Below are 13,465 nucleotides of genomic sequence, written 5' to 3' on the forward strand. Positions count from 1 at the left end.
CACCTCACCTCAGTCTATGGCTACTGCCAGTCTCGATCTAGCCCCTGTTCACTGGGGCAGACTGCAGTGTAAATGCCACTCATCACCGGCAATGGGGTTTTGGACCTGCTGCCTCTGCCTACCCTTGGGCTTCCCCTCTGCAACCCCAGTACCCTCTCCAGCCTTTAACAAGGCCTGCAGCCTGGGGGTTTCCATTACATACACCAGTTGTGCATGGTGCCTTGATATGGCACTTCTTCACTTGTTCAAATTTAATATTCTCTGAACATAACTTTTTGTATGGAATTTCCTAGGTGGTGCTTTTTTTCCCCTTTCCCCCGCCAAAGAAAAATGATGGGGGGGGAAATCAATATAATGAGCTTTAATTTCCAGAACTTTGGAGTTCTACTGGCTTAAAACAAAATGCAAATAGCATAAGTAAATTCAATAATCAAGCTCTCTTGTCTCAACCTTTGCGATTATATTGCACTTTCCAACCAAAGGATCACAAAGTGCTTTCAAAACATAATTGAATTAAGCCTTGAAACAGATACCCTTATGACGTTTCTAAGTATTATTATCGTTCTCCATTTTACAGGAGAGAAAAGTGGAGCAAAGATCCAGTCCCTGACTCTTCCAAGGTCACACAAGAAAAACTGAAGTGAGAGCCAGTCATACAACCCATCTCTCATTACTACCAGCCCTGTCCTTTAGGTACAAACCTTTTCTTCACCTGTTGGTACTTGAGGCACATATAAAGTTGTTAAAGAAACTTGTTAACAACACTGGCTTGAATGCTGAAGCATGGGAAGAGTATAACACCTTGCAACAATGTTGAAGAATAATGTGGGCATAACATAAGCAATGTCCAGTTTGTAGTAGTTTTAAGAGATTTCTGAGGAAGGTTTCCTATAGTTTTCTTATAAAAAACCCAAACCCCGCAGGCAGAGGGAAATTGCTCCATTGGTAGTCACTACCAAGGAAGAGTACAAAAATCCCTGACTCTTGAACGAAGGAGGCAGCAACCCATGCATGCCTATGTCCTTTTAACACACACAAACCCATGCATGCCTATGTCCTTTTAACACACATCTATAGCACTGCAGTGTGCAAATATGTTAGGTATTTATACGTTATTTATACAAACTCATATTACTGTTGTGATAAAAATATTTTAGAAAACAGTTGAACTTGTGCACTCATAATTCAGACCACAGTTACATTGTTAAGATTTGAATTTTCTGCATTCTTGTATTTTATAAACATTGACTTTACTCATGAAAAGCTTTCGTCCAGCTTAACTGTAATTTCCTGTGGTAATGAAGTCTGATGAATGAGGATATGAAATCTTGAAAGAATTTATATTCTAAGGAAAACTATCCCAATTTGATGTAGTTTAATTTATATAATTTTATAAAGAGGATCAGCCCAATTTCCTAGCACTTTGTCCAGTCCCATTTTAAGAGTCCCAAGCCAATGTAAGGCAATGGGATCTCTGCCCAAATAAATACTGAAGGATCTGATCCCAACTGTAAGCAGATGTAGTAGTATCATAACAAAGGCCCTGATTCAGCAAAGCACTTAAGCACATATTTAAAGTTATATATATGCTTAAATCCCACTGAAGTCAATTGGGCTAAGCAGTTGCTGAAGTTGAATCAGGGCCTTAAATGGCGCATATACAGGTTCTCTCATTCCAGTCTAGGGGCTTAATTTTGCTAGCACATTTGAAAGGAGAATCCCATGAATTCTGCCCTTCTAGAGTTGACTTTCCTGGAAAAAATAAATAAAAGCTGCTCCAAGAATAGTAAAAGTTAACCCCATAAACCAAATTAATTTCAGTAATATTAGATCATTTTATTATGGGGTTAACTTTTACCGTAATTGGAGCAAGCATTATTTATTGTCTCCAATAGATTTAACTCCAGAAGGGCAGAGTTCATGAGATGATTCTCCTTTCAAACATGCCAGCCAAATCAAGTGCCTAGGATAGAAAAAGAGAACCTACATTGTACAAATATCGCCTTTCATTAGTGCTCTTGGGGAAAAAAATCCCAGGCATTAAAAATCTGACCATTTAAAAAATTCATTTTCCCTGTGTTTCTTCAAGTTGTCTGTGAGCATTTGGTTCTCCTATTAGCATCAGCACATTTTCACTTGCAATCCCAGGCACAAGCAGAGGTCACACAGCACCCCTGGGACTAACGCTTATTGCAAATCCTAGGAGTGGCAAAGGCGTACTGTAAACAACATAGCTGTCGTTCAGCAAAGGAATATATTCAGTCTCCTTGTGGGAAACTATATCCTGCAGCTGACACAGAGAGCTGTGCTGTACAAATGAAACTATGATTGTAAAATACATGTTATGCAAACTTGACTTGCCAACACAGCCATGATTAAATGCACAAAACCACAGCAGTTATCAAAAAAGCACTGCATGTATGCATAAAAAAGACAGTTACCTTTTCCGTAACTGGTGTTCTTCGAGAAGTGTTGCTCATGTCCATTCCACAATAGGTGTGCATGCTCGCCACGTGCACTGGTGCCGGAAGTCTTTCCCCTAGCAGTACCCATAGGGGAGCGCCCCTAGCAATCTCTGGAGTGGCACCTCTATGGCACGGTATAAGGGGCGCGGCGCGCTCCCCCCACCCTCAGTTCCTTCTTGCCAGACAACTCCGACAGAGGGGAAGGAGGGTGGAATGTGGAATGGATATGAGCAACACATCTTGAAGAACACGAGATACGGAAAAGGTAAACGTCTTTTCTTCTTCAAGTGATTGCTCATGTGCATTCCACAATAGGTGATTCCAAGCTATATCTGTTGGAGATAGGTAGGAGTTCACAGACTCTCCAGATGGAGTACAGCACTGCCGAACCCAGTGTCCTCCCTGGTTTGGGAGACGATTGCATAATGCGAGGTGAACATGTGAACCAAAGACTATGTGACAGCCCTACAAATGTCCTGAATGGGAACATGGGCTAAAAAGGCAGACAACGAGGCGTGCGTCCTCACAATCGGCGGCGGGTACCTCCCCCAGGTCATAACAGGTATGAATACACTAGGTGATCCAGTGGGAGAGCCGCTGAGTGGAGATCGGCCGACCTCTCATGCATTCGGCTAAGACGATGAACAGCTGCGAGGACTTCCTGAATGGCTTAGTACGTTCCAGGTAAAAACCCAGAACCCATCTCACATCCAACAGGACGCATGGGCGCATGGGGCTTGGGACAGAGCACCGGCAGGAAGATGTCTTAACCCATGTGGTAGGTGGAGACCACCTTGGGGAGGAACGAAGGATGAGGCTGGAGCTGGACCTTATCCTTGTGGAACACTGTATACGGGGGCTCGGAGGTCAGGGCCCTGAGCCCGAGACCCGTCTAGCTGACGTGATCGCCACCAGGACGGCTACTTTCCATGAGAGGTGCGACCAGGAGCATGTGGCTAGCAGCTCAAACAGGGGATCCATCAACCAGGCCAGCAGCAAGTTCAGGTCCAACTGCAGGACTGGGGGCCTAACATACGGGAAAAGACGATCCAATGCCTTGAGGAATTGTCCAGTCATAGCATGAGAGAATACTGTGTGGCCCTGTGGCGGGTGGAAGGCCGATATGGCCGCTAAGTGCACCTTGACGGACGATGGTGCTAGGCCCTGGGCTCTAAGGTGAAGGAGGTAGTCTAAAATGAGCTGAATCGGGGCAGCAACAGTCCACACACCCAGATCAGCTGCCCACCGTGAAAACCGAGACCACTTTGCCAGGTAGGCCCGATATGTGGAGGGCCATCTGCTTTTCAGGAGGACGCGCTGAACTCTTTCCAAGCACGTCCTTTCCTCCCAGCTTAACCACTGAGCAGCCATGCCGTAAGGTGGAGTTCTGCTAGGTTGGGGTGGAGGTGGCCCTGGTCCTGGGAGAGCAGGTCTGGGCGGGACGGTAACGGCCACGGCAGGGCAACTGTCAGGCTCATGAGAGTCCTGTACCAATGTTGCCTGGGCCATGCCAGGGCAATCAGGAGGACCCGGGCCCTGTCCATTTTTATCTTCTCCAAGACCTTGCAGATAAGCAGGATCGGGGGGAAGGCATAGAGAAGCTGGCCCAACCAGGATAGGAGGAAGGCATCGGAGATGGTGCCCGCACCAACCCACCCCTGGAGCAGAAGCGAGGACCCGGCCGTTCTGCCGTGTCGTGAACAGGTCCACCTGGGGAGTGCCCCACTTTTGGAAAATCCTGTGCACCACCGCTGGGTGTAGTGACCACTCATGTTGACAGGAGAAGTCTCAGCTCAGGCGATCCGCCCGCGAGTTCTGGGTGCCCGGTAAGTGGTGAGCTTGTAGGCAAATATCGTGGACTATACAGAAGTTCCACAGCCTGAGGGCTTCCTGACAGAGGAACAGGCCCCGCCTTGCCTGTTGATGTAAAACATCGAGGCTGTGTTGTCCATGAGAACCCTGACCACTCTGCCCTCCAGATCCGAGCGGAAGGCCACGCAAGCCAGATGGACCACCCTGAACTCCTTGATGTTTATATGCAGGGCAAGGTCCTGCACGGACCACAGACCTTGGGGCTGAACGTTCCCCACATGGGATCCCCACCCCAGGTCTGACGCGTTGGACACCAGCTCCACCGATGGGGGTGTGCTCCTGAATGGGACCCCGTGGAGCATGTTCCCCAGGGAGGACCACCATTGCAGGGAGGTGATCACCGGTTCAGGCACAGTGAGGACTTTGTCCATCCCGTCTCTGGAGTGGAAGAACACTGAGGCCAACCAGAACTGGAGGGGCCTCATCTTGAGACTGGCGTAGCAAACCACATATGTGCACGCCAACATGTGACCCAGGAGCTGGAGGCACGCTCTGGCTGTGGTCACGGGGAACTTTGTGACTGTGTCGATGAGCCCTTTCAGGGTCTTGAATCAGTCCGGTGGGAGGGAGGCCCTGGCCGATGTCACGTCCAGGACTGCCCCGATAAACTCTATGCAGTGCACCGGACTAACGTGGACTTGGTGTTGTTTACCAACAGACCCAGGGTGGCGCACATGGACAGGAGGAGCACCACGTGATCCCGCACCTGTGACCTGGAGCTGCCCTTGACCAGCCAGTCGTTGAGATGGGGTTCAGATCTTCCCCTATGACGTCTGAGGTAGGCCGCCACCACAGACATGCACTCTATGAATACCCTGGGAGCAGTGGACAGGCCAAACGGGAGGACCGTAAATTGGTAGTGTTCCTGCCCAACCGTGAAATGGAGGAAATGCCCGTGTCCCTCGAATATATGAACGTGGAATCCTGCAGAACGAGGGCAGTGTACCAGTCCCCCGGGATTCCAGGAGGGGATGATGGAGGTCAGAGAGACCATGCGAAACTTGAACTTTACCCTGTACTGGTTCAGGCCTCGCATGTCCAGGATGGGCCTGAGCCCCCCTTTTGTCCTTCGAGCTAAGGAAATAGCGGGAGTAGTACCCCTTGTGTTTGAACTCCGCTGGCACCACTTCCACCACTCCTAAGCCAAGGAGCCGCCCCACGTCCTGCTCGAGCAGGGCCTCATGAGAGGGATCCCCCAGGAGAGATGGGGACCACGGGTGGCTGGGCAGGGTAGAAGTAAACTGGTATGAACTGGTAAGTCGTCCCCAGGCATCATGTCAAAATTGACATTTCCCCACCTGTTTGCCCTTGGAAGGCCCAGGCTGGGGGGCAGACCGGGACTGCCTCTGTGGGCGTTTCTTATAGTCCTGTGACTTTTTATAAGGGGGCTCATATTTAGAGTGGGTGGCCTGGGTGGGAGCCTGCTGAGGCTTAAACTTGGTTCTGGCCGGAGCCGGGACACAGACGCCAAGTGTCTTAAGTGTTGTGCGGGAATCTTACTGGCTGTGCAATTTCACATCCCTCTGTTCCACAAACAAGGCCTTGCCTTTGAACGGAAGGTCCTGCAAGGAGTTCTATGCCTTGCTGGACAGCAGGAGCTACGACACCCTCCTCGTGGACACCGCAGAGGCCATAGACCTTGCAGCCGTAGTATCCGCAGCATCCGACGCTGCCTGCAGGGTTGCCCTGGCAGCCGCTATACCCTCCTCCACCAGAGCTTTCAACTCCTTCTTGTCACACTCCTGGAGGGAATCCTTGAATTTAGGCAGAGAGCCCCACAAATTGAACTCATACCGCCCCAGGAGGGCCTGATGGTTTGCCACCCTCAACTGGAAACTCTAGGATGAATAAACCTTTCTCCCGAATAAGTCCAGCCTCCTTGAGTCTATTTTTTGGAGTAGGGGCTGGTTGACCCTGCCTCTCCCTGTGGTTGATCGACTCGACCACCAGGAAGTTGGGGGCAGGGTGGGTGTACAGGTATTCATGCTCCTTGGCGGGCACAAAGTACTTCCGTTCCACCCTCTTAGAGATGGGGGGCAAGGAAGCCGGGGTTTACTACAAGGCGTTCGAAATTTTTGCCACCCCTTCGTGGAGTGGGAGGGCCACCCTGCCTGGTGCTGAGGCCAAGAGAACGTTGAAGAGGGAGTCCGAGGGTTCCTCCACCTCCAGGCCTGAAGGTTGAGGCTCGATGCCAGCCTTTTCAACAGTTCCTGGTGGGCCTTAGAGTCCTCCAGCGGAATAGTGGAGGGGGGGGGGCCATATTCGCCTCATCAGAAGAGGATGAGGATGGGGATGCAGTACTCTGCGTACCCATTGGTATTGGAGGTCCCACCACTTGGTCACCCACCGCGCGCGGAATCGGAGATGAACACCCCACCGACCCCTTCCTAGGAGACTGCGATAGAAAGGCCGACAGTCTTTCTGAGGCTCCAGCCACCGAGCGAGCCACCACCGGGAGCCACGTTGGGGGACACGGGCCCCATTGGTACCACGGTGTTGGCCAAGGTACTTGGTACCATTGCACCTGCTGTGGCATCAGCGGCGCAGGCTGTTCAGCCTGACTAGCCTGTCCCATCAACTGACGGCTACGAAGGAAGGCCAGGCTGGCATACAATCCTGCCGCTGTTCCGGGACCGGGTGGAGGGGTGGCATGAGGAACAGTGCCGACCACGAGACTGTGATCCCGGCGTGGAGGAGCCGGAGTACCATCGGTAGCAGCTGCTCCGTGATTGACTCCAACGGGCGAATCCACGACAGCAAGGTGCCAGTAATCGACGCCTGGGACTGTGAGAACGGTGCCGCGGCAGGATCCTGTAGCGAGATGAAGAACGGGAACGGCATTGACGCCCGTATGGCGATAGGCTATACTAGCCTCTCAGAGATGAGGACCTCCGGTGCCGTTTGTTCCGGTCTCAACTGGGCCCGCACCCCTCGAGGTGAAGCGGTGCCTAGAACTCCTGTTAGTCGGAACCCAGCCAGACAACCTGGTGGGGGTCGATGGGGACCAACGCGGACTGAGCACGGGGCAGTTGCTGAGCAGTGAATGGTGTCGGGAATATTCCCTAGACCATGAACGGTGGCAACTGCGGCGTTCCAAGCGGTGGCTTGCCTCTGGACTGGGGAGCCAATGGTGGCGGTGCCCCTACTACCGGCAGAGACATAACGTCCTGGGCCGTTTGCAGGGCCTCCAGTGTGGAGGGCACCTGGACATCCAGGGAGGTTGGCGCCGAGTAGGCCAGGCTGAGTCGGAGGCCTGGAGGCCGATGGGGATTGAGAACTCCCCAGCGTGGGTCTAGTCTCTCCCCCGGTCTTGCTCCAGTGTCTCAGCAGAGAAGACCTCTTAGCCTTTTTGGCGTGCCCAGCAGATGGGGAGCGGTGCCGACTGGTCGCCGTGCACTGATGCCGCAGTACTTGGTGCTGACTTGGAGCGGCGCATTGGAGTTGGGGTCAACGCTGACTCCATCCGAATGGCTTGGAGCCAAATGTCCCTTTCTTTCTTGGTCCGAGGCTTGAAGGATCCACAAGTCTTGCAGAGATCGCTGAGATGGGTTCCCCCCAAATAGCCTAAAGAGTCCACGTGCAGATCACTCACTGGCATCGGCCGCCTGCAAGTGTTGCACGACTTAAAGCCCAGCGCACGGGGCATGCCCTAACCCGGGTGCACTAAACTAAAGTACTTTAACTACAGGTACTAACTAACTGTGAATGAACAAGAGTTCAAGAGGAAAGCTGCAGACAAGCTGGAGCAGAGCAGGTCCGATGCACCTTCACTGGCAGCAAGAAGGAATTGAGGGTGGGGGGAGCACACAGTGCCCCTTATACTGCGCCATAGAGGCGCCACTCCAGGGATCGCCAGGGGCGCTCCCCTATGGGTACTGCTATGGGAAAAACATCCGGCACCAGTGCATGGGGCAAGCACGCACACCTATTGTGGAATGCACATGAGCAATCACTTGAAGAAGAACCATAATTACGTAACCTGGCCACGTGTTCATAAAACAGATTAGATGACAGGAGTTCGCAGTAATTAATAAATTAAAGTGCTTGCATTACTTTTTACAGCAATGTATGATAACAATAGATATTGGCTGTGCCAGTCATCTCTTAAAAAGTGGCTATTGTTAGTTAGCCTAGTGGTTCGTTGACAGAATGCTTTTCTTTCATACAGAGAAGCCAAAACTGAGTCCCAAATTCTGTTTTCTCTATTCTATGGAGAGGTAGTGGCATGACTATGATACTCACAATCTCTAGAGGGTGTGGAGAAGAAACGTATGCTGTTAACACTACAGGCTTCTTCAAGGGACAATACAAAAGTGTATCAGGCAGAAGGATTGATTCTTTGTGCATTAGAAAGAGATAGGTCAGATGGGAGACAAGGGGGGTTGAGGCAGGAGGACAGTAATAAACCATATAACCTCAGGAAAGGAGAACATTATTCCAAGAACCATAAACATTTCCATTCACACTATATCCATGGCCATGACCACAATGTTAGAGAGAGGTGGTTTTTTATATATATATATATATATATATAGGTGCACTAGCCCCTATTCCAGTAATGGCAAACCTTTTTCATATTCGCGCCAAGAAATTACAAAAGAAGTGCTCACTCTTATATGGCATATTGTAGTGCAGCGGGGGGGATTTGCTGCTGAATTTTGAAAGGCAGCTGTTTAACCCTAGGCTTGTATTTTATTGTATTTTCATACTGCTGGGCCGTACAAGGTGTTGAGGCCTTGCAGGACAATATCCTGCTTGGAGTAGAAATCAAAGATTTAGAGCTAGTATTTTGTGGCATCTGTGTAGTTTGTTTATTTACAAAATATGCACAAGTCATGTTTCCTTAACCAACAGTGGAAAAAAACTGCACATAACCTGCTGAAGTCTCAGGTCAGGCCCCACTAGTCTGTGCCCAGAGCAGCTGCCTGGAGTCTCTGTCCAGGACTCCCCCAGAACTCAAATAAATCCAGCTGCTTAAAACACATTCTGTGCCGCTTTTCCCCCTTCCGCACCTGCACTTTACACCTGGGAAATCCCTAGTCCAAGGCCTGGCTATTAACCCTATTTGTGTGCTCCAACTCTGCAATACCAAGGAAGCTGAGAAATGTCTAATAGTCCAGCTAAAGACCTTTAACTCACATAATACCCTTACTGACTGAGCAGTTACTGCATAGCGTCTGTAATTCCTTCTATGAAACGTTTCATCATGGCTGCTCATACATCAATGACCCCTAATTTCTAACTTGTCTGCTAGAACTTTCTGAAAACATTTCCCTTGACTTCCTCTGTATATCAAAATATGGTTGGTACATTTCTTTGCTGGTGCCAGCATTGTCCATGAAAGCAGCTGAGTTTTCCAGATGTTTCCTCAACAAACGGAAGTAATTTAGCTTTCCCCGTCCAAGTCTTTCTTGAATATTTCCAGCTTCCTTTCATAAGCTCTAATGCTATCAAACATGTTGCTACTCTCATCTAAACAAAATGACACAAGCAAATAATTTCTAAGCTGCTCACATTTTCATTTGTATGCTGGACTCTGTCTTGAGCCAGATTTCTGTTGCATGGTTACCCTTTAATGAACTGGGGAGCCTAATGTTGAGTCATGGTGTGATGTTCATAGGATGCATGCAGGGCCATTGGAAAGATGGGTGGAGGAAGCAAAGCTGTAGCAGCAAGAGGCATGGCTCCCCATCTCTTCTCCCTCCCCCCTCCTGATGGGAAGAGTGAATCCTATTTCCCTTACCAAGCATGCTCTCCCTTGTCTTGCACCTCCTTCTCCTGCCATCTCCCACAGGATTTCCCCTTCTCAGGGAGGACTCTCCTTACCTCAATTTTTGGACCTCCAGAAGGATTACCCCCATATCTCCCCTCAAAATAGGGCTCCACCATCTCCTCCTCCAAGCAGGAGCTCCTCTCCAGACAGAACCCCTTTATCTTTGGGAAGATCCACAGGCCTCTCCCTGAGGGTCAGTTCCTGGAAGCAGCTGCTGCCAGTCTTACAGCAGGTCCAAATGGAAAAACAGCACCCAAGAGGGTGCAGCAAGAGGCAGTATGGGGAGGAAGAGAGACAACAGAGCAGCTGCCCCAGTTTCAGGAATACAAGGTGTAGTTCAACTGGCTGCACCATGGTAGCAGCATTTCAGCCCTCTATTATAACAGACTGCCAGGGGGCTGGTCAATAAATGTGGACAGTTAAATCCACTCCTGCAAGGAGTCTGGTTTATGTAGAAGTGATAGTTGTAAGTGTTGCAGTTATCTAGTGGCCATCTAAATCTTTACACACAAGAATGAAAAATGAAACAAACCACCACCACATGAATGATATTTTAATTCCTACGGTCAGGGTACAAAGAAACCCTTCCCAATGTATTTTTATTCTCATTCAACTTCCACAACTAACCTATCCTGAGCAAGATGGTTTCGCATGCAGATGGCTAGAGCTAGCAAACAGGGATAAAGCTAATCAGGCATGCAGCTACTGGGGGAAAATCTCTGTTCATGTCCTCAGCGGGTGCATATGATGTGTCAAAAAGTCTGGGAGGGAGGAGAGCGATGAGAGGAACAAGATAAGGAAACAACAGTGCACAAGACCTGTTAAAGGTTAGAGACATGGAACAATTGTGATTTCAAATACAGCAGAGAAAATTTTTAAAATGGCAAAAAAAACAAACCTAATTTCCATTTTTCAGATGATTTCTTTCTTGCATAGTTCTATGTTTATGTGCCAAGCAAAACTCATCTGTGTGCCAAAGGCTGCATGCTGCCATGGTCCCCCATTACTTCTCTGCTCCCTTTATTCTCAAAAGACAGTCCAATGTTAGCTAGCAATTGCAGTATGGACATTATGTAATATTATAGACTGAACTGAGGGCAGGTGCAACTCTATGCCTAGGGTAGATAAAGTAAGAACCTCATCCAAAGCTTTGTCCAGGCATTGCACCAGGCCCTACAAATGAGTTAACTTAGGTAAAGGTTAAGGATAGTATGTTCATGGAGGGCCCTAAGTCATAAGTGCACTTAAGGCTGTGAGTAGTCCCACTGAAGGCAACAGGACTACTCATCTGCTTACAGTGCAGCTGGCTCAGGGTCTTAGGTCAAGGCTTGCTACATGCTGCTGTAAGTTTCCCAATGCTGCCATCTACTGACCAGCTTTATTACTGCTGTCAAGCCAACACTGACACAGCAAACCACCACTAACAAAAGAAGGAGTGGCTATAACCTAACCTCTTTCCTGTTTTAAGCTCTCATACAATAACTGCACAATGCTGACATTTTAACATGACACTGGTAATATGCCATACTAAAGATAAACTTGCACATGTGCTTATTATTAAATGGTTCCTTGTGGCATTAATATACAAATTATTCCTGATTCTTTACATTAAGAACTGTGGTGTGATGGTTTTTATTTTTATGATGTGCCTTAACTAGAGGGCTTGGTGGTACACAACATTTAGAACAAATAAGCAGGACATCTCGGGCCGGCTATGCTAGCTCTAAAGCCCTATGAATTTTGGTGAATTTTCAATTAACAGGAATCTCTTAATTCATTTACCTAGTGAGATGCTATCCACCCTGGAAAGCAAGAGCAAGAATAGCTAATCGCAGAGACACTGGGTGAGCTGGAGAGGCAGAATGGGGAGGGCAGCAAAAGTTACTTGATCTTTGGAAACATTGATGGTATCTGCTCTTTCCTGTAACTTACCCACCCACAAAGGGAAATTGGGATGGAAGGGAGATAGGGAAGGTGAGCAACAGGAAAAGGGCAAATTATGCACCGTCCCAGGTCAGCTAAGGGCACGCAGGGACAAGAGGGGCGAGTTTAATCTGGAGGGAGCAAATTTGAAGAAAATTTTTTTTGAGAGGATTACTATTAATTATGTTAGCATAGCATGTAGGAGACCCAGTCATAAACCCAGACCCCACTGTGATAGGCACTGTACAAACACAGAACAAAAGACAGTTCCTACCCCTAAAGTTTAAAAACTAAGTAATAAAACAGGAGAGAGCTCGCTACAGCCAGGCTGGGGTGGGAGTAAGAGTAAACAATGAAGCAATACTGGTCAGCATGATAGACTGCAGTCTTAGTGCAGCAGCCAAATCAATGTCAAGTTTTTTGCCAAGATAATTAAATTAAAAAAAAAAAAAATACAGGTAGAACAAAATTTGAAAAGACAAGAAACAGAATAAGTCTGCTTTCAAGCAGATTGTGATTAAAATAGAAACACTGAAATTGAGTTGCTTTCTAAAACTATCTGTTGGTGCAACTAATAAATGCATTGTGTTTGACTGGTAACATTCAATAAAAATATCATAGGCTCTAGGCCCCCTTGCTAAAATGTAAAGTACCATAGACAAGGATTAAATTAGATACCAAGTAGTAAAAGGGTAAAACAGTTTGAAAACAAAAAACCTCTTAACTCCTCATGCATCTAACATGACCTCAAGCATGTTGTCTACTTGCTGTCTGTCTATTCCTGTTTTACCTTTGACCCTGCATATGCTCATATCCTTCAGGGCAGAGGCTGTATTTGTACAGCCCCTCACACAAAGGGACCACAAACTACAACACCACAAACAATTATACAGCACTTATTTAAAGAGCTAGGTATTTCTTGTTACAAATAATGATTACTCTTAGAAGAGCATCTACAGGTTTGGCGTTCAGATAGTTATCTGAAATTTAGGATGTTTATTTGCAAATATGATCCCCAAAGGTCCTATAGTCTTCCCCATCCTGAACCACTCTTCTTCCTACACTTGTCTTGTCTGTGTGCAGGATGCAAGGGAGGTAGCAGACTACTGGCAGTGTTTTTTGGAGGGCAAAGGGCAATACATTTGTTTTCCTTCTCTAGCAGCATTTCCTTTCTATAGCTAGGGAAGCCCTCAGCTTTCCTGCCTTTTGTTTGTGTGCCCAAAGTTTGCTTGCATCTTCCCCTGCCTCATGGCCTCTTGTCCTCCTTTCCACTCATTCTAATTTGCTTGACCCAGGTCTCTGCTACATTAGCCTCAGCTCCAAGGTATGTCGTCTGGGTTAATGGAAGGAAAGAAGTTAATCCTCTCCTTTCACTTTTTCATTCAGTGGCAGCCTGCTCTCCTTGTCTTTATTCTCTGAGATTGCACTGGAG

The sequence above is a fragment of the Chrysemys picta genome, chromosome 5 (assembly GCF_011386835.1).
Source record: "Chrysemys picta bellii isolate R12L10 chromosome 5, ASM1138683v2, whole genome shotgun sequence".
NCBI classification, from domain to species: domain Eukaryota; kingdom Metazoa; phylum Chordata; order Testudines; family Emydidae; genus Chrysemys; species Chrysemys picta.